The 26,901-nt window shown below is 40.2% G+C and overlaps 1 protein-coding gene across 1 annotated transcript in view; it reads right to left on the bottom strand.

Annotated features, from left to right (window-relative positions):
• Window positions 1–8,547: 8,547 nt before the first annotated feature.
• Window positions 8,548–26,901, bottom strand: part of LOC123277643 (uncharacterized) — a 283,211-nt gene continuing 264,857 nt past the window's right edge. Inside the window, exons 6-8 of the mRNA XM_070486368.1 lie at window positions 16,545–16,717; window positions 13,810–13,881; window positions 8,548–8,971 (exon numbers count right to left, since the gene is read on the bottom strand). The gene's annotated coding sequence lies outside the window, so the exon portion shown is untranslated. The remainder of the gene's footprint in view (window positions 8,972–13,809; window positions 13,882–16,544; window positions 16,718–26,901) is intronic.

The raw sequence follows: 26,901 nt of genomic DNA, 5'->3' as shown, positions 1-26,901 counted from the left end.
AATACTTGTTGACTAACTGAATGAATATGGCCACTGGCAGTTCATTGGGAGGGACAGAGAGCAGGAAGGGCCCACGCAGCTGGTCTTTGAAGACCTTGACTACCTCCCTTTTTGCAAACTGTCCCAAATCTGTCCCCTGTCCTCATGCTATAGCTCCTGATCTTTCCTTACCCCAGCAGCCCAGTGTTCCTACTCTATCTTCTCTCTCAAGATTAAAAACAGTAATAATAGCAATAATAATAAGTGAGCACTAATGTGTGGCAACGTATGTTACATTCTCGGTCACATGTAAATCTTTAGAACTTTATACTTTAGAGTGAACTGAGTATTAGGTTAAGCAATTTGTTGATGATCTCACTGTAAGAGGCAGAGCTTATTCTCAGATGCATAGTGGTGTGACACCCATGCTCTCTCTTGTACCATACTGCTTTCTATATAGCAAAGCCCTTGCAGAAAGTGACTGATATTCTTGCTTTAACACAGCTTGACTCACTTTTTCTCTACCCTGCTATCCACTCTCCTGGGTGGTGAACTGATTGAATTATCAGAGAAATGAACCAGTAGATCATGCTCGTGTTTTCCCATGAAGGTATGTATCTCATGAAAAGCCTTCTGAACACAAAATAACTGACAAGGGCACAAGCCAGATTGACGATCATAATAATGGCTTACATTTATGGAGCATGTATGGAGTGCTAGTCACTTGAAGCTACATGACAACACTGTGAAAAATGTACTGTTTTTGTTTTCATGTTTGCAAAGGAGGAAACTGAGGCATGATGGAGTTTTGTAACTTGCCCAAGGTCACACAGCCAGCAAGTGGTGGAGCTGGGGTTTGTCCTCACTAGTGTGATTACAAAGGCAGTGTGCTTAATCACTATGTTAAACTGATGGGCCCATGAGGTTGAGGCGAGGGCTAGTTTACCTGGCCTATATGTAAAACTCACCTCCAACAGCAACTCATTTTTCCACAGAACATCTGGTATAAGATGAGCCCTTAAATAAATCACTTTCCATTTTTTGGCAATGATAGTTAGTACTTTCATCTTGTGATAATAATTAATATTAGAGTGATAAAAAAGAGCATAGTCTTAGATAAATAATCTATTTTTCATTTGATACAGATGAGCCATCAAGCTAACAATGTCATTAATCACTTTAATATATCTATCACCATCACTTTCTCTGGAATTGTTTCTTTCTTTGTCAAGGAGAAACATATGAAATAAAACAATGGTGTCATACGAAATCACGCAAAGAATTCACTGGCAATTTCAGTTTCCATTCAGGTGTTTTTTTGTTGTTATTGTTAAGATCTCAAATCATACAGATTTCAGTTAGACATACAATTTCATTAAGCCACAGGAGCTTCAATAAGGGAAGATTTTACAAGGAAGTAGAAAGAGTTGTACAGAAACTCCTAAAGTACAGGCAGTTTTAATGAGAGCTATTTCATTAAAAATGAGAAATTCTTTTAAGAAAGTCAACCAAAAGGAAGAAAAAAATATGACAGTTAGAGATTTGTGGATCAGGCATTTTAGTAATTAACCACCGAATTTCCAGATGATAAGGCAGAAAGCAAGTTATGTCTTGGAGAAATTGCCCTCTGGAGAGAAAGGGAAAAAAAGATTTTGAGTTTGACAGTACAACCTTGTAGCAGCACTGTTTTCTTCTCCTGCTGGTTCAAGGAGTTCTAAGCACCCTTCTGTAAATCATCATCTCACATCTATTTATTATCTTCCAGCTCAGTGCACAATACTATCTGTTACACATGGATACCAGCAATAATACACGGGGGGCTCCGGCATAAGAGACAGCAAGCTCTGTGCTCATCTGCGTTCTGAGTCTCTTCCTGGAATGGAGTTTCTGCTCACGCTGTAGCCACCGTCAGCAATTAAAACAAAGGTATTATGTTTCTAGTATTTATTCCTCTCTATTTTACCCATGCAATGTGATGTTTGTCACCCAGTGCGAATAGAGAGTGTTTGACTGCCTTAGAGTAGCATAGGGTTGAAGATATTTTATTTATTTATTTGTTTTTGCTGTTAGAGTGGGCAATTCAATAGGACTTTGGTAACCCGTATTACGAGATGCTTGTAAACACAGTAGCGCTGTTTCTGTTCAGTGGAGAGCTAAAATGCAACGAATCTCACATCCCCTCCAGAATGCTGCCAAAATGTCAGCTATTATCGCAGAAGAGGAAATCAGGCTATGTGGAACAGAAATTAGGAACTTTAAATGTATGATATATGGCAGCGATTCTCAGCATAGGCTGTAAGAGTCACCTGGAAAGATTTAAAAAATACACACACTCAGGGCCCATTCCACCAAAGATGCTGATTCAATTCGTCTAGGGCGGGGCCCAGGCACTTAGACTTTTTAAAAATCTCCTCAGACCATTCCACGTTGCAGGCAGGATTGAGGACAACTGGCGTGGGGAAAGAAACTTCAGAGCACAGCTGTTGCTTTAGGACTAGCGTATCGTGAACTACTTTTGAGACTTTCAACAAGTCCTTCATCTTTCAGTCTCTTTGTGGTTTCATCCATCATACAAAGCTGTCATAATGATTAATTAAATCATGTAAGTGAAACTACCTTGATAGGCATAAAATGTTATAAAAATATAAAATGAGAAAAGTCTCTGGAATCGAAGCACCTTGAGGTCTATTGTAGATTCTGACGTGAGTTTTAGAACCAGGATATTTGTCTGGTATCAAGTATATCCTTTTGCATATTTTCACCTCATTTCCTTACCTGTAAAATGGAAACAACATATTCAACCTGTAACACGAGGAAGAGGGAGATAAATACTCCTATTTGACAGAAGTGTGAGGCTTAGAAAACAAAATGTATTGAAGGTACAATTTCAATCTTTCTGTTTGGGTTTTGTTTTGTTCCCTTTCTTCCAAAGTCTCTCTGAGGATCAGATGAGTTAATTTATGTGAGAGCGCATTATAACTAGAATTTCTTATCTGTATGCTGTTATTTTTATAAGTTTTTATTATGCCTCAATTTCAACTGTAAAATGAGAGTATTGTACTGTCATTCTAAAAATGTCCTCCAAGCACTAAAAATCTGTGATTCTTAAAAAGTGAGAATTGTACAATCTTTCTATTCATTTGATTTTTGCTCAGGACGTGTGTGTGTGTGTGTGTGTGTGGATGTGTGTGTGTAAGTTTTGGAGAGCATTAATGGAAAGAAAGTTCCTCAGTTGCCTTAGCCTAGTATTCATCACACATTGTGACTACGTTTCTCGGGGAGAACCCACAGGAGAATTCGGAAGAGTTCACAAACAAGAATCCTTTCCATTCCTGAAGCAGAGGTGCACCTTGACTTCTGCTGGTTTTAACTCACTGCACTGGGTGCTGAGGTCTGACTTTGTTTGAATCCAGGAGGCTAAAGGAGCAAGTCCACCGACTGCATTCTGCTCCAGAATAGCCCGCAGGGGCCCAACTCATATTGCTGTCCTGTCTGACTCACTTAGAAACAGAGCTGCCAGCCTCTTCAAACAGACACGATGGCCAAATTTCTGATGCTGGATTTTGGGGAGGGAAACACATTTCTGCATTTGTGACAGCATTCAAGGGAAATAACAGAAAAATGCCTCGCTCTGTTAGTCTGCAGCTTCCCTGTCTATTGTGTGAATCTTTGAGCTGCCCTCTCTGCTGCCTCATTTCCTTTAGGATATAAACATGCTCAGGTCTCTCCAATCCTAAGACAAAAACAAAAGGCAATCGAAATTAAAAATCCTGCCTTCCACCCAATATCGTTTTCTAGCTACAGTGCTCTCTTCTTTTATAACGGATGCACTTACAGATCTGTCTACACCTGCTGCTTGTATTTCACCTCTTCTGATTCATTTCTTAATCCCCAGTAACCCAGCTTGTCTCTCCCTTTGGCCATGGTCAGCATTCACCTCCCAGGTGTTAATTCTAGAACTCAGTTCTTCTTTGAGCTCACCAACCACCGGTGCACCTCTAATTCCATTGGCCGCTCCTCTTAGCTCAGGCTTTCTCTTCCCTTGGGTTTAAAACCCTGACCGTTCCTAATTCTGCTTCTCTCTATCTGCCCTGAACTTGTCTTCCTTCAGGCTCCTCATGTGCCATCTGCTTCTTAAATGTTGGTTCCCCCAGAATCCATCCCTTGATCCTTCTCCTGATCACTCTGCACGTGCTTTCTGGCTGGACTCACTCAATTGCATGGTAGTAGACACTACCCTCCCAGGTTCCTTAGAAAACAGCCTGAGTGAGACAAATCCTTACACATTACCACTTTCTTAGAAAGCACAATCTCAGAGAATCATGGTGAGCAAAACGGGAAGTGAGTAAAGAGTAAGAACAAATACAACAGTATAGCTGCCTGTAGCTTTGTGTAAAACATGCCTGATTTCTCCATCTCATCATTTGCTTCAAAAAGACCTTATAAAATCCTTGTGAGAACAGGCTGTGAAGGGCAAAGAAAAGAATTTATCCACTGGCTCCCTTCCCACATTGGCCAAAGTCTGCCCCATGGGGCATCAACAGCTCCACACTGAGTTGTGCCACCCAGCCCTTTTGAGTGTTGTCTGTTGTGTTAGTTTTCTATGACTGCTCTGACAAATTATTACAAACAGTGACCTAAAAAATACAAATTTATTATCTAACGGTTGTGTAAGTTAGAAGTCTAACACAGCTCTCACTGGTTCAAAATCAGTCTGTCATCAGGGCTGTGTTCATTTCTGGAGTCTCTTGGGGAGAATCCATTTTCTTGCCTTTCCAGCTCCTAGAAGCTGCCCACATTCCTTGGCTCATGTGGTCCCCTCCTCCGATTACCTTGGGCTCACCCAGAGAATCCAAGATAATTGGCAACCTTAATTCCCCTTTGCCATATAAGGTGACATATTCACAGTCCTGGGGATTGGAACACGGACCTCTTTGGGGAGGGGACATTATTCTGCTTATCAAACCAGGAAAGCCAGATGCCAAGATTGAGAGGCAGCCTCCACATTAGGAAGCACAGGGCCTGGGTATGAACTGGGAGTAGTCTTTCTCTGTTGATCTGTAGCCCACAACCCAGGGGTCAGGGTAGGAGAACCTGTGCCTGTGTGGGAGCCATGCCATCCTATGATGTCTTGCTCTTCAGAGGTAAAGTAGGAACCTGAGTAGGAGAGCAGAAGTGCACTGCATGAGGTGAGGCAGTATCAGTCCTGCCTGTGAGAGACACGAGGAATGAGGAGCAGCCACCCTAGTGGACCCAGCTGTTTGATCTGGCACAATGCGCTCATCGCCATGATGAAATGGTCTTCATAATAATAATGCAGAATTTAATAATCTCTATGAAGTTGATGGAAACCTCTCCCTGCAGCAGTTGGTGCTACATGATTTTCCTGGGAGGACCATCAGAAGGCCTGAACAGAGAACCATAGACTTACTGATCCACAGAGGTACACAGAATGTGACTGGCTCTCTATCCAAATCCTGACAACTCCCAAATTTATGTTTACCATTCAGCCCCTCTTGTGGGTTCCATAGTATCTATAGGATATTTTATTTTTTATTTTTATTTTTTTTCTGCTTTATCTCCCCCAACCCCCCCCCCCCCCCCGTACATAGTTGTATATCTTAGCTGCAGGCCCTTCTAGTTGTGGGATGTGGGACACCGCCTCAACGTGGCCTGACGAGCAGTGCCATGTCGGCGCCCAGGATCCGAACCCTGGGCCACCGCAGCAGAGCGCTCGAACTTAACCACTTGGCTACGGAGCCAGCCCCTCTATAGGATATTTTAATGCAAATGGCTCATAGGGTCTTTAAATTCAACACGTGCAACGTTACATTCAACATCTTTCCCACCCTTCTATTCCCAAAACCTTCTTCTCCTATGGGATTTCATTTTGTGTGTGTGTGTGGGTGGTACTTTCATTAACCTAAGAACCTCAAATCAGAAAACTAATAGTCATCCTTGACTCCTCCTCTCTCTGCCTCACCACCAGCCCATTTTGACATCTTGAGGTCACCTGACTAACCCCTCTTCCATTCTTACCGTTCCTGCCTTCGTTTACTTTTTCTTTTCTCTTAGCTTTTCTCCATTCTTTCAGTCATCACTCTTTCCAAGCAATGCTTCACTCAACATCCAGAATTATCTTTCTTAAATAAGTATCTGATCGAGTCATCCTTGTGTATACAAATCCTTCAGTGACTTGCCAATGCCTTCAGAATAAGATTAGAAATCCCTAGCTTCACACTCAAGGCCCTTCATGATCTGGACTTGACTTTCATTTGTTGTACGTCGCTCCTTTCCTCCTTTCAAACCTTGAATTTGAGCCACATTGAGCTGCCTGTGCTTCCCCCAATGTGCGGTATGACTTTATGCCATTCTTCCTCTGGACATGCTCTGTCCGCTGCTTGGAATGTCCCCCTCCCCCAACTTCTTCTCCTGATTTATGCCTACTCATGCTGCAAGACTTGGACCATCCTTTCTGAGAACATAACCTCACCCAACTCTCTTCCCGCAGGAGGGACTCAGTGCCCTTACTGGCTTTTCTCATTACATCCTAACATTGCACTTGCCACACACACTATTAGGATATTTTTTTCCTTTGGGACTTATTTTCCTAAAAGATTGTGAATAATTTTGAGAACAGAGATACCATAGATTATGCACCTTTGATTCTCTGGTGCTCAATGTAGACTGGCATATAGAAGATGTTTAGTGAATGTTTGTTGACTGAATAAATGATCTGGGTAGTAGCAATGTATACTTCTGTTTAAGATAATGAATTTTAATGTTAGAGAAATCAAGTTACTTAATACATTGTTGTTATTATTATTATCATATTAGAAATATGATAGAAGTCTAGGAAAGATTCTTTTATGGGTGGATGACTCTTGACTAGAGGTTTCCTTTCCAACATTCTCTACTGTTGGTCCAGAATTTCCTCTTCCTAAGACCTAACATTAATTGCACTCTTACTATGCTGAGACAGGCACTGAGCTAAATCTATTAATCTTCACAACAGCCCAATATGATAGAGACTATTTTATTCCTGTGATACAAATGATGAAACTGTAGCACAGAGAAAGTAAGTAACTTTACCAGGATAATATTTATAAGAGTCAGAGCTGGGATTTCATCGTAGACCCCCAGGCCCCAGAACCTGCATGCCACTCAACATACCATTCCTGCAGCCAGATGGGTTTAAAGCACAAGGAAATAGAGGCATCAGGAAACCTGGGTTCTAATCCCTGCTTGTTTTTATCAAGCTAGGGAACCTTACCTTGGTCACTGAGCCTCAGTTTCCGCACCTATGAAAAGGGGACAGTTTAATTCTGAGTTCACTATGGTCCTTTCTGACTCATATTTCGCTAACTCTGTCACGTGTCGAACTGCGCTTATATAAGCTCAATAGGAAAGGAAATCACTGTATGTTTCTGGCAGCCAAGAATCAATTGGCAAAGGGTGAAAAGAAAAAAGAGCCACGCAGCAGAGAAGTGACCAGGTAAGTCCAGGGCTTCCCACCGCCTGCTAGGAACCCAAATGACCCTTGGATCAATCTATTGTAAATGAATTCACCATCACTTTTTAAACCAGTTTATTATGGAAATAGTTTATACAATTACTATTCATCCTTGTTCAGCCCTCTTGGATTTTTATCCCTTCCTTCTTTTACCAGTGAGATGAATAAGGTTACTTTCCTGAGCTGTTCAGCTATATCTTGCAGCGGCAAGGTACTTTGTAGTTCATTTCTCTGAGGGTGAAGCCCCCCAGTGAAAGAAGATATGGAACACATCTTATCTCAAGGGATGCATTTGGGGAAAACTATGACTCCAGGAGAAAGCAGCCTTTGTTACACAGGATGTTTCTTCCCCGTCACCCTTGGTAGGAGATCATCATTGTAAATACTACCCAACCAACCCCCAGAAGTAGGAATGAGTGTGTGTATATGTAAGGAAATATTAAGTGCATGAAGAAAAGGATCTCTTTCCAATGGAGATCTCTTAATTTTGCAAATAATTAAAAGTCAGGAGGCCTGGCTTCAAACCACAGCCTTCAGTTCAGGCTCTGCTCCTAACTAGCTACACAGCCTCCGATGTCTCATCTCTCTGAGACTCTGTTTTCAAAATGAGTAGTTGGACGAAAACAATCTCTTAAGCTCCTTGTGGTTCTAACATTCTATAATTCTGATTTTTGCTAAGGCTCTAGAATTTGAATTTATTCTGCTGTCCCAGATATGGCCACAGAAGTCTCTTTTGTTAAGTGAGTTTCATACCACTCAGAATTTCATGCTGAGTGAAAAACATGGAAAAACAAGACAACCTTTCATTCCTCTCAATCGAGTTTAAGGATGAGAAACTAGAGTGCAAGTGGTCCTCTTGGGCAAACTGCAGCGTGCCCACATTGCCCTGGCTTGGAATCCTCTGCTCTTGGGTCGGAACCAGACTGGTTTGAGAGGAAGTCAGCTGCCTCCCTACATTTCACCTGAGTTAGATTTGAACAAAAATATTGTAAATAAAACCCAGAAAGAATGCTTTTGTTACAAGTCAACAAATTACTATGACTAAAAGGTTGTTTGGGTTCTGAATCAACTTTATTTCTTGGCTTTTTCTCTTTTGAAAATAAAAAATCTCATTTCCAGCTCCTAAAGCAGCATTAGTTCTTATTATTCCATACATTAGAAGTCAACTGGTAATTCATACACATTAAATTAGTGATTTCGCATTTAGTTTACTGATGACAAACTACAGAATTCAGCAGTTTTGCTCTGATAACCTTTAAAATGTATTAATTTCATCGGTGATTTACATAGGGTTTTATTTCCCACGGCTACAGCTTCATTCTCCAAAGCAGAAATGCCCCATGGTTTTTCAATTTGTTACCTAATCAGCACAATATATTCCACCTTTTCTTCCTTTTATATTGTCTCCTAAATTTGAGACTTCAATATTTGAAGAAATTGCATCAAGACATCTCACATGGTTTTTCCATTTCTGCAAACCTTTAAGGGAATAAAGAAAGAAAAATTATTCTATTGAAATAGGGGTTCTGCTTGCAAACACAGTGGTCTTAAGATGATTGCATTCAAATGAATTTTTTTCAAATCATGATACCTGGACATTACAAAAATATTTCCACAAATCCACCTAAAGCACCTAATATCAATATACCAAAATCTCTGGGAACTATACCAATGACAAATATTGGAGTTCTGTAAAGAAGTTTCCTGAGGTGATTCTGATGAGGCGTACTGTGTGACAAAAGCTGCTCTCTGCTCCCTAAATGCCCCATTCTGGCTCAGGACTGAGGAAGTAAATTCTCACCAGGATTGTCTTTCTCTATTGTTATCTTCAGGCCAGAGGACCCCAGACACAATGGCCCTGATTTCAGAGTTCAGAAAACTCAGGCTTTGTCCGACAGAACTCCAGTTTCTTTAAACTATTATAACCATATATATTTTACTTGGTTAAACCTATGGAAAAACAAAAAAGACCCTCCTTCAAAAGTTAAGATAGCTTTGGAAGTGTTTGTCTTGGCTAAAGGCAGTGAAATCAAACCATAAATTGAAAGTGAAAATATGCTATTTTTCCAAATTCAATTCAGCAAAAGTGTTCATCTTACAGAAGGAAAAGATGGCAACGAGAATCTGGGAAGTACCCAAACACCCACCACGGGTGCCTGGTGCTCCCTGCTGGGGTGTGGGACATTTGGCTGAAGCAAGAGGGCTGATTTGGGGGATGAGAGTTTGAAAGAAATGAAAGCGCACTTGGAGCTTTATACTGAGAAAGTGGAAAGCGGCTTGGCCCTTTGAGTAGAAATATCCACTTTCTAATACGCAAGTTAACACAAAGGAACCCTACGGGGGAGCTCTTCTTTGAGGGCCACTCTGGGGGAACTTGTTTTGAACACAAAATGAAAGGACAACTATGACAACAACAATGGTGCTAAGGAGACCGGGGAGTCTACAGGAAGGGAATAATACTCGTACAGTGTCATTCTATTTCAAGTGACCTTATTCTTTTGATTGCCTTGTATTCCTCATGTCTAAGCTTTGCCATGAGTGAATTCTTCCGACACTGAATCTATGAGGTAAAAATATATGATGTACTACACATTTTATTCATAACCAAATAAATGTCATAATATAAACTATAATTATTACCTATATATTACTAAATTTATTTTTTCATTTACATATATTTCTTAAAATCAGCTCCATATGTAAATGTTTACATTTCTTTTGTATACTGTTTTATAAACAGTCCTGTACCTTTTCTTTTTTTTTTTTTTTTTAAGGTTTTATTTTTTCCTTTTTCTCCCCAAAGCCCCCCGGTACATAGTTGTATATTCTTCGTTGTGGGTCCTTCTAGTTGTGGCATGTGGGACGCTGCCTCAGCGTGGTTTGATGAGCAGTGTCACGTCCACGCCCAGGATTCGAACCAACGAAACACTGGGCCGCCTGCTGTGGAGCCCGCCCAACATCACCGCTCGGCCACGGGGCCAGCCCCTCCTGTACCTTTTCTTTAAAGAGGCTCAGGTTTTATTTATTTGCTGATATTGTGTGACATTTAAGCCAAACTTGGTTTACTAAAAGAAGGTTTAGTATAGTTCTTTTATAGTTCAGTTTTTTATAGTTCACGTTTTCTGGTTTGGTTGCTATTCTGGAATGAATGTTAGAAATTATGGTTTTTCATTTTCCACTTTCCAAATAAATTCTCATGATTGATTACTATCCTTTCCTCATTTCTTCATTTTGTATTTCACACTCTCAACATTTCCATTATGATTAAATAGAAACAAAGATTGCAATTTAGACTTAACAAGAATCTATGGGGCCGGCCCGGTGGTGCCGCGGTTAAGTGCACACATTCTGTTTCAGCGACCCGGGGTTCGCTGGTTTGGATCCTGGGTGCTGACATGGCACCACTTGGCAAGCCATGCTGTTGTAGGTGTCCCACATATAAAGTAAAGGAAGATGGGCACGGATGTTAGCTCAGGGCCAGTCTTCCTCAGCAAAAAGAGGAGGATTGGCAGCAGATTTTAGCTCAGGGCTAATCTTCCTCAAAAAATAAATAAAATTTAAAAATAAATAACTAAAAAGAAAACAAGAATCTATACTTTACGAGGGGAGAGACTTCTGTCCCAGTTCCTCAGTATCCCCACTATTTCTCCAGTTTCTAGGACAGCGTCTGTCACAGATTAGGCAGTCAAAAAATATTGTTGAAGGAATTAATTATTAAAAGCACTCTCAAGATCAGTTGGCCATGAGTCTTCCCAAGGTTGACTTAGCAATGGTGCCAGCCACATGGTCTGCACCAAGGTAACTCTGGTGGGGTTTTGCCCAGCTGACATAAAAGCAGTCTAATGAAGCCTATCCTAAGAGGTAAGATAGAGGTCAGAGTCAGGATAAACTATCATTTTCCCAAGAATGTGGATCAAGTGAGTTCTTAGCCTCTTCCTATGTGTTACCTCCTGCTATTACTAAATGGGCATGCCCCATTAATTTCTAAGGCATGGCAACATAATAGCTGTATCCTATGATTTCACTGAGCATACCGTGGATAAGAAGAAAAATCTAAATAGCAAGATCACACCTTATTTTTGAATTCTGTAAGTGATTTTTAAAGTATTACTGAAAAAGCAAAAACAGCGAAGTACAATATTTGTGAAAGGAATTAGAAGTAATTCAGTAACCCAGGTCATTATTTAAAGATCCCACAGTAAGTTCTCAGCCCAGGTGATCTGGATATTTATTTCACTGAAAAAACAATGTATGTATGAATTGAACAGTATAACGTCATTCTTAAAATGTATATATGTATGAGCCTGATCATGAGCATTTGAAATATTTGCTTTTTTAAAATTTTTTTTTAAATTTTTCCTTTTTCTCCCCAAAGCCTCCCAGTACATAGTTGTGTATTTTTCTAGTTGTGGCTCCTTCCAGTTGTGGCATGTGGGATGCTGCCTCAGCTTGGCCTGATGAGCAGTGCCATTCTGCGCCCAGGATTCGAACCAGCGAAACCCTGGGCCGCTGTAGTGGAGCACGCAAACTCAACCACTTGGCCACGGGGCCAGCCCCCTGAAATATTTGCTTTTTAAAGTTACATAGAATAATATAATACCCAATAAACCAATAGAAATAAGGATATATATGTCACTAAAGTATTTGTGCTTTATTGAAACTCTTTTTTCTGCAGTGTGTGTATGTATTTATGAGAGACTCTTTAGCTTCTGGGGTGTCTAACGTGGTACATTTTAGATACATCTCTATGAGGCTGCATTAGTTTGTTAGGGTAATTGGGACCAAATTTAATACACGGTGAAGAAATACTCTTCCTTATTGTGGAGATTCAGATCATGGACTAGTGCTTAAGGAAACTGATTCACAACTAAGAATCCTACATATTGTTTCAGTCTCTGCCACGCCTTTTCATGCGGCCTCGGACAACTGCCTCTGCGCCTCTGTCCTTAGTGCCTGCCTTTGGAGGATCTTTTTGCTAAGTAAATTCCAGGAGTTGCACCAGGAGAGTTCTGTGACAAGATTCTTGTTGAAACCAGCACAACGAATTCTTGCCATCACACAAAGAAGTTTCTAAGACTTAAAGATCAAGTATACCCTGCCAACTGTTCCAGATGTGTCAGATTATTATGTCTTTTTATGACTGGGAGCAGTGGGAGCAAAAGGCCTCCTTTGTGGGCAATTAGCAACACTCAAACCTCTGAAGTCATACTGTTGACTTCTCTGTGAGCGAAGTATACAACTTTGAGCCAAATAATATATGTTGGAGAAAGGCCACAGCCAAAAGAACTACATAAGCCGATTCTGTACCACATGTTTCAGGGCTTTCAAGATAATGCAAATGATATTTTAAAAGAGTGAGATAAGTGCTAATGTAAAAAAAAAAAATCAGAACGTTTCACTTGAAGTTATATTTTAGAAATAGAGCGAATCCTGTTTGCCTGTGTTAAAAACTCCTGCTCATCCTTCAAGGCCCCACTTGTTGACCCTGGCCCGTTTTCTAAAGCAGAGGTCCTAGGAAGAGATAATCAGTTTGTCTTTTGTGTACTGTCCCTGCTCATAGCCATTATGCACCACTTATTCAATGTCTTTCTCTCCTTCTACCCTGGTGTTACTCAAGGTTTGGGATTAAGTCATTTATTCATATTCGTGGTAACGTTTTGCTTAGCACTTAGGAGACACACAATGAATTTGATTGACTTACTGAACACATCAAAATTTTAGCTTTATCCTCAAAGTAATTTTTTTTTTTTGTATATGGGCTGATGCTATAGTCCAGAGGTCAGGAACATTTTTCTGTAGAAGGCCAGATTATAAATATTTTAGCATTTGTGAGCCATACGGTGTCTACTGCAACTACTCAACTCTGCCATTGTAGTGTAAAAGTCATCATAGACAGGACCTAAACGGATGAGCTTGGCTGTGTGCCAATAAAACTTTACGTACAAAAACAGGCAGTGGGCTAGATTTGGCTTGCAAACTATAGTTTGTCCACTTCTGCTCTAGTCTATTCTCTTTCTAATTCTTTGTCCTCATTTTTCTTTCTCCCTTCAATGTGTTTCCCTAATGCTACAATGAGTTTCTGTCCTCATTCTCCCTTCCTTTTTCATCTGATAAATTCCGTCATAAATAGGAAGAGTCAGCTTGATCAGCACCTTCTTTATGAAATGTCTCGACCTCCTCAAGAAGCGTTGGCCATTCTGTCCTTTGGGCTCCCGCTGTGGCTCCATTATAGGATGGATCACATCCAATGACTTTTGCGTAAATTTCTGTCTCTGGTTTTAGACTGTGAATGCCTGGTGATTAGAAATGAGTCTTACCTAGCACACGCCTGGCACACAGTAGGTACTCAATAAATCTTTGCTAAATTGTCAGAAATCATTGATTGTTACCTGAAACACAGAGTACAGGTTACAGAGGCAGGTTATAAAGCATGAATCTGTAATTTCATATAGCTGTTACACTTTTTCTTTTATATTTGCTATATCCTCAAAGTCAATAACTTGCTCAAAATGTAACCAATTATGTCATGAAGCAGCCAGCATTTCAGTCTCTTCCATAGAAATCTCATCTTTTCATTGAAAAAATACGCAACTGGGATAAAAGTGAATTCCAAGTCTGAGGGACAGCAATTAGCAAAATCAGTGACTGAGACATTGCCTGTGTATAATTGGACTCATGGACTATTGCCTGTAACAACTTTAATAACGATACCTAACATTTGCCTTGTCCAGGCTCCTTTGTGCAAAATAATCCATTAGAGCAGTCTTACGGATCCAACAGTAACACACCACACCCCTAACTCCATTGTGAGTTGTTGTCCATGCTGAATTTTATTGCTCCTGATGGACGGCACTTTTCAGTATCCTGCTTCCCACATCTGTGGCCATGTCTCTAAGAACAGAAAGGATATGCAGGCCCTGCTTTCCTAGTCAGAAATGTTATTTTTCAGCATAGTCAGGCCTACAATTTCAGGACTCTTGAGTCTGTGAGAAAGCATTGAGTTTCTCTTTTCTATTAGTTTTTTCTTAAGTACTGATGAGAAATGATGGTGCAATTTTGGCTGGGCCTTCACTATGGAAATGAAATGGATTTTGAAAGCTCTGTTAAGTACTAGCAGCTTAGCACTGTTAGGAGAAGATCTGGAAGGATCTTTCGGGTCTGATTTAAGCCAATACTCGCCTCTGAACTTCTCAGGGATGGCATTTATTTCCAGTTTCCACTACCATTTGCATTCAGGGGACCCAATCTAAATGTCCACTCCTAATTACTCTCTGAGCACTAGAACCTAAATCTGGACAATATCCTAAAAAAAGTCATCCAGATCTGATTTAATCTTCTCTTTCCAAAGTCAAACTACATCTTTAAGATGTTCCTGGGAAAAAAGCCAATTCTGCCTCTCAAATTACAGACTAACTCTGTCCCTCACTAGCTAGAAAACATATCCTGTGTCCTGTGAGACACCCCATTCCTGTTAAAATAAGCCCATCATACTTTTAAGAGAGAAGCAGTACAGTATTTGCTAAGGATGGACTCTGTAGCCAGTTGGATTGGACTGGAGTTCTGGATAAAACATGGGATGCCCAGTTAAATTTGAATTTTAGATAAACAATAAGAAACTTTAAGTATATCCAAATATTGTATGGGATGTACTCATACTAAGAAATTATATATTGTTTATCTGAAATTCAAATTAAACCAGGTGACCTACATTTTCATTTGCTAAATTTGGTAATCTCAGATTCTGCCACTAACATCTTGACAAGTTACTTAGTCCTTCTGTTAAATGGGTATAATAACAGGATCTTCCTAACAAGATCTTTCTAACAGGGCTGTTCAAGGACTTAAACCATGTAACAGGTTAGAACGATGCCTGACGTATGGTAAGTGTTTCATAAGTGTTAGCTATTTTATTATTCTGATCTCTAGAACAGAGATCAGCAGACTTTTTTGTAACAGGCAAGACCGTAAATATTTTAGACTTTGCAGGCCATATATTCTCTGTTGCAACTACTTGACTCTTCCATTGTAGTGCAAAAGCAGCCATAGATAATCCCTAAACAAATGGGCATTGGCATGTTCCAATAAAGAGTTATTTACAAAAATAGGCAGTGGGTGGATTTGACCCATGGACTATAGTTTTGCCTGATCTGGATTAAAACTCTGTAGTAATCTTCTACAGTAATCTACTCCTTATTGCATCCACCTCTTTTTATTAAAATTCTTATTATTGCACCCGTCCCCTTTCATTATAACATTTCCTATTTTAAAAAAACTTCTAATGGATCACTATTGCCTCCCTACTTAGTAATTCTAATACTACCTAATATTTATAGAGTGTCTCATTTTTTTTGTTGAAGATTTTATTTTTTTCCTTTTTCTCCCCAAAGCCCCCCATTACATAGTTGTATATTCTTCATTGTGGGTCCCTCTAGTTGTGGCATGTGGGACACTGCCCCAGCGTGGCCCAATGAGCAGTGCCATGTCCGCACCCAGGACCCGAACCAACGAAACACTGGGCTGCCTGCAGCGGAGCACGTGAACTCAACCACTCGGCCACGGGGCCAGCCCCAGAGTGTGTCTCATTTTTTAAAGAGCTTCATGTGAATATATATAGTGATGTTCTAATTGCGTGTATATATAAATCTTTACAACAGCACCATGAAGTAGGTTAATAAAAATTTCCCCCTGATATTCCCTGATTATTTTCTTTTACAGATTTCACTTTTCTTCTGCGCATTATCTTTCACTTTCTGCCGTGCTCCCTGCGATTCTCCTGTGTTGCAATTTGCCTGGACAGTTTGCTCTTCCCTGAATATTCGCCTGCCTTTCATCTTTATGGGTTTCTGCATGTTCTTCCCTTATTATGATATGCTTCCTATCCCCACTCTGCTTGTCAACAGATTGTCTATTCATAGAATTAGTAGAAACTTAGACAGATCAGTTGTTAAAAAACACCAAAACCTACAGGTTGTGTCTACTCTGCTCATTTTTTAACTGTGTATGTGAATGTATTTATACGTGTGTTTGTACATGTATTCCAACTAGTTCGCACCTTTCTCTTTATCCACTTTGAAGTAATATCACTTCTTTGTCCAATGCTTGGGAAATAAGGCACCAGTGTGACTGAGACCCAATCTGGCATCGTGTTTCTTGATTCCGCTCTGATTACTGTTGTCAGTGAGTGACTTGTGGTTCAGCACACTAATAGCTCTTCAACAAAGCAACCTTAAAAACAGAAGAGAGGTGGGTTATTTAAAGAAAAAAATTATTACAGTTCAGAAATTAGAAGCCCTCTGTTATTATTGTATTGCTCTCCTTTCATCTTTAGCCTTCTGATGTTTTCTTTTCATTTCTTCCTTGATGCCCTGACTGTATTACCAGACATTTTAATGAGATGTGGCTAGGCCCAACCCTGCCCAATAATTAACTCCTTCCCCTCTGTCAGACTGTTAGCATTTTATGGCGTTTCTAGCCTCTGGGAGTTCAAGTGGAGGGCCTCAGTAAGAAAGTGTATATCACTCACACAGTTTCTGGGATAAGCTGCTTCTAAACCATCACTGAAGAATTCCACTTCAGAAGTCAACTTCAGATAGATTCTGGGGATGGGGAAACAGAAAGAGCGGGAAGATAGAGGCTCAAATACAAAGGCAATTTTGGGCCGGCTTGGAAGAAGTACATTGTGACTTAAAGAGAAGATGAAGAGGAGGAGAAGATTGCCACAACAATCACCACAAAGAGAGAGACATATAGTTCCAAAGTCTTAAGTGAGACAGGGATTGAAAACATTAATCTATAATCCTCCTCATCAGAAAGTAAATTTCACAAAGTGGGACGTGGAGTAAAGTTCAAACTTCCAGTATAGAAATCCTATTTTTCCTCCAGAAATATAGGTTAGGACTTTGACAAGTTTTGCCAAATGTGTGCACGTGTTCTGTATCTCCACACCGCTCAGATATCATTGATTACATGACATTTTGAAATGGTTCAATTAGGTAGCTCAAAATGTCTGCAACATAAATTATACAACAAATGTTGCTGAAAGAGTCTCCATTTTGGTTTTAAAGCCTTGCCAGTTATGTTCCTTTTCCTTCTTCAAACGGCCGTGCTTTCTCACGAATAGCACATTACTCTTTCTTCTAAACAGATCTTAATGAAATCTTCATAGCATCTTGCCATTACTTACAATTTTTAACACTAGGATCTCAGACTATTTCAGCAGTGAGGAGTCCATTTGTCTTCCTCTGCTTCAGAAAAGGTTTAGAAAGAAAGAAGCCATCATACAATCAGGTTCTCCTGCCTCATCCACACTCTATGGCCCTCCCCTGTGAGGTGATTGCTGAGGAAGTCTCCAAAGAACATGCAGACTGCAGGGCTGAAAGGCTTAGAGCAATGGAATGAGAAGCTTAACAGTTCCCAAGGCTCCCAAATAAAAGATGTCTCTACAAGTCACAAGCACTCCACTGGGAAAGCCACCCACCCTGGAAGCAGGGATGGCAGCATTGGAGACATGGTGTCCCTGATGGTGATTCGGGCCCTGCTCCCTCGCTCCTGCTTTTCCTCCTTTGCCCAGTGTAGTGGAACATCACTGATGTTCAGTTCCCCGGCTTCCCTTTCCCCTTCTTATCAGCACTTTCATTTCTTTGCTGGGGAATAACCTCCCTCCAGTGGACAGATTCTAGTGCGGCTGAAATCAGGTGTCCTGTCCAGTCCAGCCTTAACCCAGAGTCAGCCACTTGACCCAAACTAGGTCAATTAAACAGTTCTGGCTTAGAATGCGAAGCATGAGTACATGACACATGAATGGAAAGATAGTGGAGTCCATTCATTCCAGCATTCCAGCAACAGACCTTGGTTGTACAGTTTTGCTCTGAGACCATTCCCACAATCTCAGCTTCACAGCTGCTGAAAACACTGCCTCGCTCATACACTCCCAGGTCTAGTTTCTAGCCTTTCTATAGATCCTGTGAGCTTCTGGTATCCGTCAAGAATATTCACTTTTGCTTAAGGTAGCCAGAATCAGTTTCTCCTGCTACAACCAAGGACACCAACTGGCAGATCCAAGTTAGGGGTCAGAAACTGCTGAGAAGTATCTACCTTACTGTAAGGGAAATTGTGTGCGTGTGTGTGTGTTCATGTGTATCTATGTGTATGTGTATATGATGAAGAAAAAAATGGGTACTGTGACGCTTTCATCTGGCACTTGGAGAAACTAGCATAGGAAGGTGAAAAATTTTTTCATGCTATTCTCTACTCAGGAGGCTAGCTACCCCTATAAATGTGTATGCTTCCCTAGCAAATTAAAAGGAAATAATTCATGGGAGATGCTCTCTACTATATATATGCCTCTTCCTCTTTGTTGAAACACCGGCAGAAGCTGTTAGCAGCATGCTCTTGGTTCATACTATGGCATACAGTTGTACCTTGAACCAGCTGTGGTGGTCTAGTGGTGAAGATTCGGCACTCTCACTGCCAGGCCTGGTTCATTTCCACATCAGGGAACCACATCACATATCTGTCAGGTGTCATACTGTGGTGGCTGTGTGTTGCGTGATGCTGAAAGCTAGGCCACCGGTATTTCAAATACCATTAGGGTCACCGATGGGGGACAGGTTTCAGTGGAGCTTCCAGACTAAGAAGAAGGACCTGGTCACCCACTTTCAAAACAATTTGCCGTAAAAACCCTGTGAATAGCAGTGGAACATTGTCTGGTATAGCTCCAGAAGGTGAGAGGATGGAGCAAAAAGACCAGGCTGGGTTCCACTCTGCTGTACACAGGGTCACTAAGAGTAGGAATCAACTCGACCGCAATTTCTTTTGAAGTAACTTGCAATAAAGTAGTCACTTCCTGCCGCCACTCAGGCCAAGGAAAGTCAAATCTCTTTACTAGTTACTGCTTTATCCACATTCACCCACATTTCAATACCCTCCCTACTTACGCCTGTCTTCCAAACATCTCCCTGGTGTTGGAGAGTTGGGGATCTCCTGGAGGGGGTGTTTTCATCAAACCTCCACCTTTGCAGGCCAACCTGACTCTTCAAAGCCCCAAGCCCAAAACGCAAAAGAAAATGAATTCCAAACCTAAGCACTTTCTTCCAGTTGCTTTCTCCATCTCTTCTTCCCTAACAGTTTGATTAGAGAAGTCTTCTACTTTAAATGACTTTTTGTTTCTGGAAGAAGAAATTGCTAAAGGAGGGAAAATATTTTGGACCTCTAGACTCCTTTTAACTTTACCACTAATTGCTGTGTAACTCTGAGTGACTCACTACTTCTAGCAAATGGGAGTGAAAATATTAAACATAAATGAAAGTTCCCTAATGTGGCATTGAATTGCAATTCAGCGAATCCTGGGAAAACTCTTGCCCATCTTTGATACAGAGTGGAAAACGGGAGGAGGAGAGGAGCTAACCATGAAAATATTTATGTAAAAATCAAACAACTCTCTGCTCAGTTAGCGTTAGGAGAACAGCTTATGAAATCACCTTGATATTGTTTGTAGAAACATATAATAAATACTGTTCCTTCAGGAAATTCCTTAGACAATGTTGGCAAAATTGTGCACTAAGCCACATTTCAAAGCCTTCTGTAGTATCAAGGAAGAAAGAGCAATAGGCCACCCCTTGCACTTCTAATCTCTAAATGCATCCTCATGTTAGTTTGACATCTAAGTTATTTTAGTGCCATTCTGAATTCTTTCACATGGAGCATGCAGTTGTATTATGGTTACAGGCTGAATGTAATAATTCAATAACAATGACCTTAAACGGACAAGGACAAATGGGTAAACATAAATTACATTTTTCTTAAAGGGAAATTTTGAGTAGTTTCTCCACCATGTTCCTTACTAACTTTCTAAATATGTTTGGAGGTGTTATGAATACCCAAACTCCAGGGAGCCCTAAACTTTAACTACATGAGTTGTAGTAGAAGGTGTAAGGAATCGGGAAGAAAAAGGTCACTGAGCATGGACAGAGAGGTGGCCACTGCCTAATCACCTTTTTTCTGCCCCCAGCTAGTGGTAGGAAACAAGCCACTGTGTTAATGGGGGACTGGCTGCCCTGTGAGACAAAAGCACATTGTACTTACAGGAGCCACAGTTCGCAACAATGATTACTATTTCAAAGGGGAAAAAAAAAGGAAAATTACACAAGCAAAACATTTTCCATGATGTTCTTCTCGTAATTGTGATCAGGGAATGCATTTTGGGCATTAATTACTCTCTCACTCAACCATTTTCATTTGAAAGTTCTTAAAAATGAATCTCACTCCATGTTTACAGATGGTGGAAGCAGAAAAGGAACAGCACTGTATTCTTATTTTGGAAATTTTAATTTGCACACACACACACACACATACACACACACACTATGCCTGGTTCTGATAAGCAGTAAATAGCGATAAATAGTCCTCTGTCATGCATTCCTCATTTCCTCCTCTCCTTTCTTGTTCTCTGCTTCCTCTCTGCTAAGGAGGCTTCAGCTGAGCACATTTCCCAAACTCCTTTTAAATGAGCAGTGGCATGTGACCACTTCTCCCCCTCCTCCTCCCCCTCCTCCTCCCCCTCCTCCTCCCCCTCCTCCTCCCCCTCCTCCCCCTCCTCCCCTCCTCCCCTCCTCCCCTCCTCCTCCTTCTCCTCCTCCTCCTCCTCCTCCTTCTTCCCCTCCCTCTCCCTCTCTTCCTTCTTCTTCTTCTCCTCTTTCTTCTTTTTCTTCCTCTTTGATTCTCCTTCCCTACCTGAATGTAGTATAATTAACAAATAAGTATAAAGTTGGGGTACGAATAAGGGAGCAAGGCAACTGACAAAAGATAAAATTAGCATTCTTGGGAAGAAACAGCAGCCCCCTCACTTGTGTCTTGTGAAGGTTATTGTGTATACAGTGAGTTCTACATATTTTATACATAGCGTTCTTCTTAAATTATCTTTTCTGGTTAATCTTGGCTGCAAAGTTAAATTGTAGATTAATTATGCTAGTAAACCACTACATAGGCATCTTTTGTATTTTTCAAAACATCTAGAAAGTTGATACCAAAAAAGCACATGCTGATCATATCCTTGAAGCTTCGTTGATGGTTTATTGGTCCTAGGAACAGACTAGGAGAAAGGCTAATAGACTTATGGATGAAAAAAGAAATTGTATTATAGAAGGTCAGAGTTCAGGAAGATTGTAATTTAGAAGAACAAGCTTTTTATTTATTCATTCATTCATTCAATAAAGAGCTATTGAATTTATTATATTCTTTTAAAACATTTGATCCTAGAGTAAGATAAGGGTGAAGAAGCATTCCTTACTATATTAGGGTAAATCCTGGAGACTAACCCTCTGTGGTTGCACTAAAAGGGCCCCTGCTTTAGTAAGTGGCTTTCCAGGACAAGGTAGCCCCAGGAGCAAGAAGCTGTCATATGTATCATCAGAGACAGTTGCTAAAGGCGGACTGGGGACAGCCTTCCATAGGAGAAGCAGTGGCGATCTCTAGAGTCACAACTGGGGAGGGCACTAGAGCAGCCTCCAGTGAAACCACAAAAGCTTCCATAAGAGAAAGAGTTAGGATTAGACATCAGCCGAGCCCAGAGACTGTGAAGTCATCCTAGGATAGTGCCTCTCAAACACAAAGTATTTTCCTGATCCTCTCTTCAAAACCATATTTGGGAAGAGAGCAGCTCGTGAGAAGGGCCCAGGAGAGCAAGAAGAAGGGAGGAGGACAACCATACCCTCTTCCCGGAAGGTCTGCAGCCCAATTAGCCAGGCCCGGGTTGGGGAGAAGGGGATTGGGATTGAAGTGTTTATTAATATATGACTAGACACTTTGCAATTACTGAATTGAGAATATATTTAAAGGGACGGTAGGGCTTTTTATTACCCGGATGTGACTGGAAAACTTATGAGATTGCCCAAGTTTCTACCTTGTGGCAAGATGAGGACAAACCACACTGAGGACGTCTAAAGGGTTCCTGATATAGAAAATTAAAGATCATTTTCTGACTACTCCCTATGAATACTGCTTTCAGCATTTAGCACATGAGCATATTGTTTCATCCCAAAGGATGAGATTTTCCTCTTCCTTGATTTGCTCTTCATGCCTTCTCAATTGTACCCATACCACTGAAACCATGACAAATGCTTTTCTCCACGGTGAAAACAGCACCACATTTTCACAGCTTATGGACTTACTGCGGTGTTAATTATGAAGCCCTGAAAAATTACAGTCCCAAGTTTACACAGTCCCAGTCTCATAGGACCCGGTCCATGTGCTCAATCTTCTATCTGCAGCATGTCAAACTGGCTTGGAAATGTTTCTTGAGCAAGAACTTTGAGCAATTTCTCCAAATTCGTCCCAAGAAATAACGTAACATTGCTTGAACCTCTTCTGAATGCTCCTACTCATCTCCATGGATCAGAATTCTTTAAAAAAAGAAAATGAAGCATGTTTTTTTTATCTCTAATTGCTTGCCTTAATAAGCAGTTTAAAAAGAAATATAATGTGTACGTCTAAGATTGGCTACAGGTCAGGCTGCTTCAATGTGACCAAAATAACTATGATTTAAGCAAAAATAAAAGTTTACTTCTTTCACTTAGCAGTCTGAATTTTAACAGTCCGGGTCCAATCGATGGCTCACTCCATGGAGTTGAGACCAGATCTCTTCTGTCTTGCTCTACCACCCTGAACACAGGGCTTCCACCTTCTGATCTAAGAGAACTGATCCAACTCGTTCATCATCTTCAAATTCCAGCAAATGGGGAGAGGAAAAAAAGGGGGATGACAGACCTCTTTTTTTCTTTTTAAGTATAGGAATCAACAGTTATAATCATCATTTCTGTTCACATTCCATTAGCCAGAACTTTGTCACATGGCTACTGTTAATTTAAAAGGAGTTTGACAATTGCACTCAGCTAAAGTCTTACTAGCATGGAAGAAGGGAGAACAGATAGTGGGGAAACAACTAGCTGTCTCTTGTTCATATATAAAGATTTTTAAAAAGAACTGTACTATAAAATTTCATTTCAAATAACATACCTGTTTTAGAAAGGGTCTTGCAAGAAGTAAAGCCCAGGGCAAGGATTAAAGGGCTGATGCTTGGATTGGAAGGTAGTAACTAAGAGTGTTGAAGGTGAAGAAAAAATGGGGAAATGAGACAAGGAAAACATCAAAGCAATGTGAATTGATGCACCATTATTGCTCAACATGCATTAGTTTTTCATTATGAGGCATTTCTGCAAAGAACTGACAAGGAGAAATTGCATCTCAGAGCCATCCTCAATGCGAGAAAGGAAAGAAATATTATTTGCCTGTTCCCTGCCCATTATTCACTTTCCAATAGTCAAGGTTTAACCCACTGGGAGCTAATTCTCCTGAGATTCTGAGTTGTGTCATCTGGCCCCTTGAAAGTTGAGAGACAACTTGGTGTAGACGTAGCAATAAAAAAAGATAGGGAAAGAAAGAGACAGTTGAGAGATTCCAAGAAGCTGCACAACATTTGTATCTAATATAAAATAATTGAAGCAAGAAATCTAATACTTAGTCTCCATTTCTCCTGATGTCTCTTTTCATGTGGCAGGGTTTCCATTAGAGTCATAGTTTTTGCCTTTCTCCCAAGTTTCTCACTTACTCATCTCCACGGAAAGAGGCACGCTTTATCTGACAGGTAAATTTGGATGAAGGAACTGAGCACAAGCGGCTCAGCCACAGCCCCACGTTTTTTGTGGTCTGCCAATCTGCAGAAAGTATGTTCTCTTGTCTGCTCGGTGCCATGCAGTAAACATGGTGATAGAGGCCCTGCTCCTGAAGACGCTGGAAGGCCTGCGGTTGTCTGGTGCTGACTCTGACAAGTGGGAATGTCAGCTCATCCTGAGGTGGACTCTTGGGAGGTCTTGAAATTAACCTGCATTCTCCTGTATCTGTTTTATCATTAGAAAAGCTGATCATTTTATTTCCACTTGCCCTCCCTTCTCTCTACCTTAGAACCTTTATTGGATAAAAGAGAGTCGATCTATTAGCTCACTAAAAATCAACAGAAAGGAAAGAGCTCAATCATTTTCTCTCTATTACTGGCTCTTTGCCGCTACTTAAGAGAAGAGGAAGTTACATATGGTCATCTTATTTTTATGTTGTCATAGCTATAATTTATAAAGATCGTATGGTATCCCAGGCACCATGTTAGGCACTTTATGAACAATATTTCATTTTGTCCTTACAATAGACTTGAAAGGTTTACAGGTAAGCAAGCTGAGATTTATTTCTAAAGATTCATTCATTCATTCAATATATATTTATTTACTACCTACTATGTGCCAATATAAGTGAAAAAGCAGGCAGGAATTACCCTCATGTAGTATAGGGTTTAATTAGAAGACATACATTAGTCAATTGTCCATAAGAAGAAATAAGAAATTGCAACTGTGATTAATGGCATGCAAGATAGATATAGTGTGCAATATGTGTGATGTAGAAGCGATGACTAAACTGGGTTCTGAGGCATGAGTGAGACTTGATTAGAAGAAATGTAATGTGGTTGGTTGGAATCATAGGAATAGCAGGAGAGGATAGAATTCCAGACAGAAGTAACAGCATGTACAAAGGTCTTGTGGTATAAGGAAGTATGGGGAGAATAGAAGATCCTTTAAAATGGCCAATATGGCTGGAGTGAAGAGAATGAGAGGAAGCCTGAGTAGAGGCAAGGCTAGACATAGGCAGGGGGGCCAGATTCTCCTTTTAGGCTCATTAAGGTATTTTTACTTTATTCTAAAAGAAATCAAAAGCCGTTGAGGAGTTTTAAAGTGTGTTGTGATGCAATGATACTTGTTTTGACTACAATTTAAAGAGGGGATCAGAGGAAAGTCAGAATGGATACTTTTTATCAGCCAAGGAACTATTGCCAGCATCCAGTCAGACAAGCAGGTGACTGTCGTAGAAAGATGTGCATAAATTTTTAAAATACGTAAGAGATAGAATGGATTATATATGAGGTATAAAGGAGACCAAGGTGTCAAGGATGGCACTTAGGTATCAGGACAGGGTGACTATCCAAGAGTCAAGAAGCTGGTGTGTCTATTTACAAGTCCAAACTCTTTCCATTGCAAGATAACCATAAGCATTTCTGCTTCGGAACAGTTTCACTTAGAGACAGATAATCCAGTAAGCGACTTGACCAGGGTTACAGCAGATCCTTTGTCTCCTTCATGTTTGCAATAAATGCCTAGCTTTTAAAATCATAACCAGAGCATTTCCTTTCTGAATTTTCCAAAATATGTGTTACCGGATAGAAAGCAATACAAAATTGCCCTGAGATATAATTAGACACCTCATCAAAATCATACAATTACTCTGAGTTTCAGATATATCCCTTCCTAGGATAATTAAATATTTCTATGAGAACCAGATATATTTTGTGGATCTGGTGGACAGAATTACTTAACACGGCTATAGTTTTTAATATTTTGTGATGTTTTTCACATTGACCAAAGTTCTAATAGCTCATTAGTACTTGTGAAAGGTAAGAAACAAAGGAAAGGTGTAGTTAGCTAGCCAAAGGCTGGTTTTTATTTAGTGAGTCCTATTTTCGCATCTTCTTTTCTCATACTGCAGATCCTTAAGACAGACATAACTTTACCAAAATACCTATTGTGCTTTGCAGCTGTGTGATGGACGCTTTCCTAGTTATGGATTCACAAATACCATGTCTTAGCTTAGCTAACAAGGCTTTTTTTCCTTAAATGAGGAAGAATAGTTAAGTGAAAGCCCCTTAATTTGAGCATGAGTGCTCTATTCCAATTAAGCTTGAAGAATCAAAGAAAAGAGAGTTGATTTCATTTTTTTTCCAAAGTAAAAAGTAGACAGCACACTAAAAGATAAAAATGGTACTGTAGCATCTGCAAATCACACATTTTTATTTAGAACTTAGGTCAAATGTGAAAAATTCTAAAGTATGGCATGAAAAAAAAAACCTAATACAAAATATATTAATGTATTAACAAGTAGCTGGGACTGACACTAGCCAACGCATATGTTGTTTACTTTAAAATTGCAAATGTTCAAAAGCCATCAATGGCACTATTTTATTATTGGAAACAATGTGCTGTGCATGGTGATAAAATGCCAGAAATTTCTATACAATTATCATCACTTTTATTAATATTTCTTCTGATCCTGCTGATAAGGAAAGTCACCATTTCTGGAAACAATTGTACTGTGTGAGAAATGGAGACCTATAATCAGTTAATCCATGCTATCACCTGTATTGCTGGCTTAATCCTATTAAGTTAATTACTACTGGATCTAATTAGCCAGGGACATTAGTCAAGGTACCCTGGAATATGCTGGGGAAGTATATTTACTCAGATATCTCAGCCACTTTTCTCAAAAATCAGATATTTCTCACTCTATGTACAGCTCTGGTTGTGGTTGGGTGGGCTAGG

Source organism: Equus asinus, chromosome 16 (assembly GCF_041296235.1).
Source record: "Equus asinus isolate D_3611 breed Donkey chromosome 16, EquAss-T2T_v2, whole genome shotgun sequence".
NCBI lineage: Eukaryota > Metazoa > Chordata > Mammalia > Perissodactyla > Equidae > Equus > Equus asinus.
The sequence above is the reverse complement of the archived record's forward strand: the minus strand, read 5'-3'. Positions and strand labels throughout refer to the sequence as shown.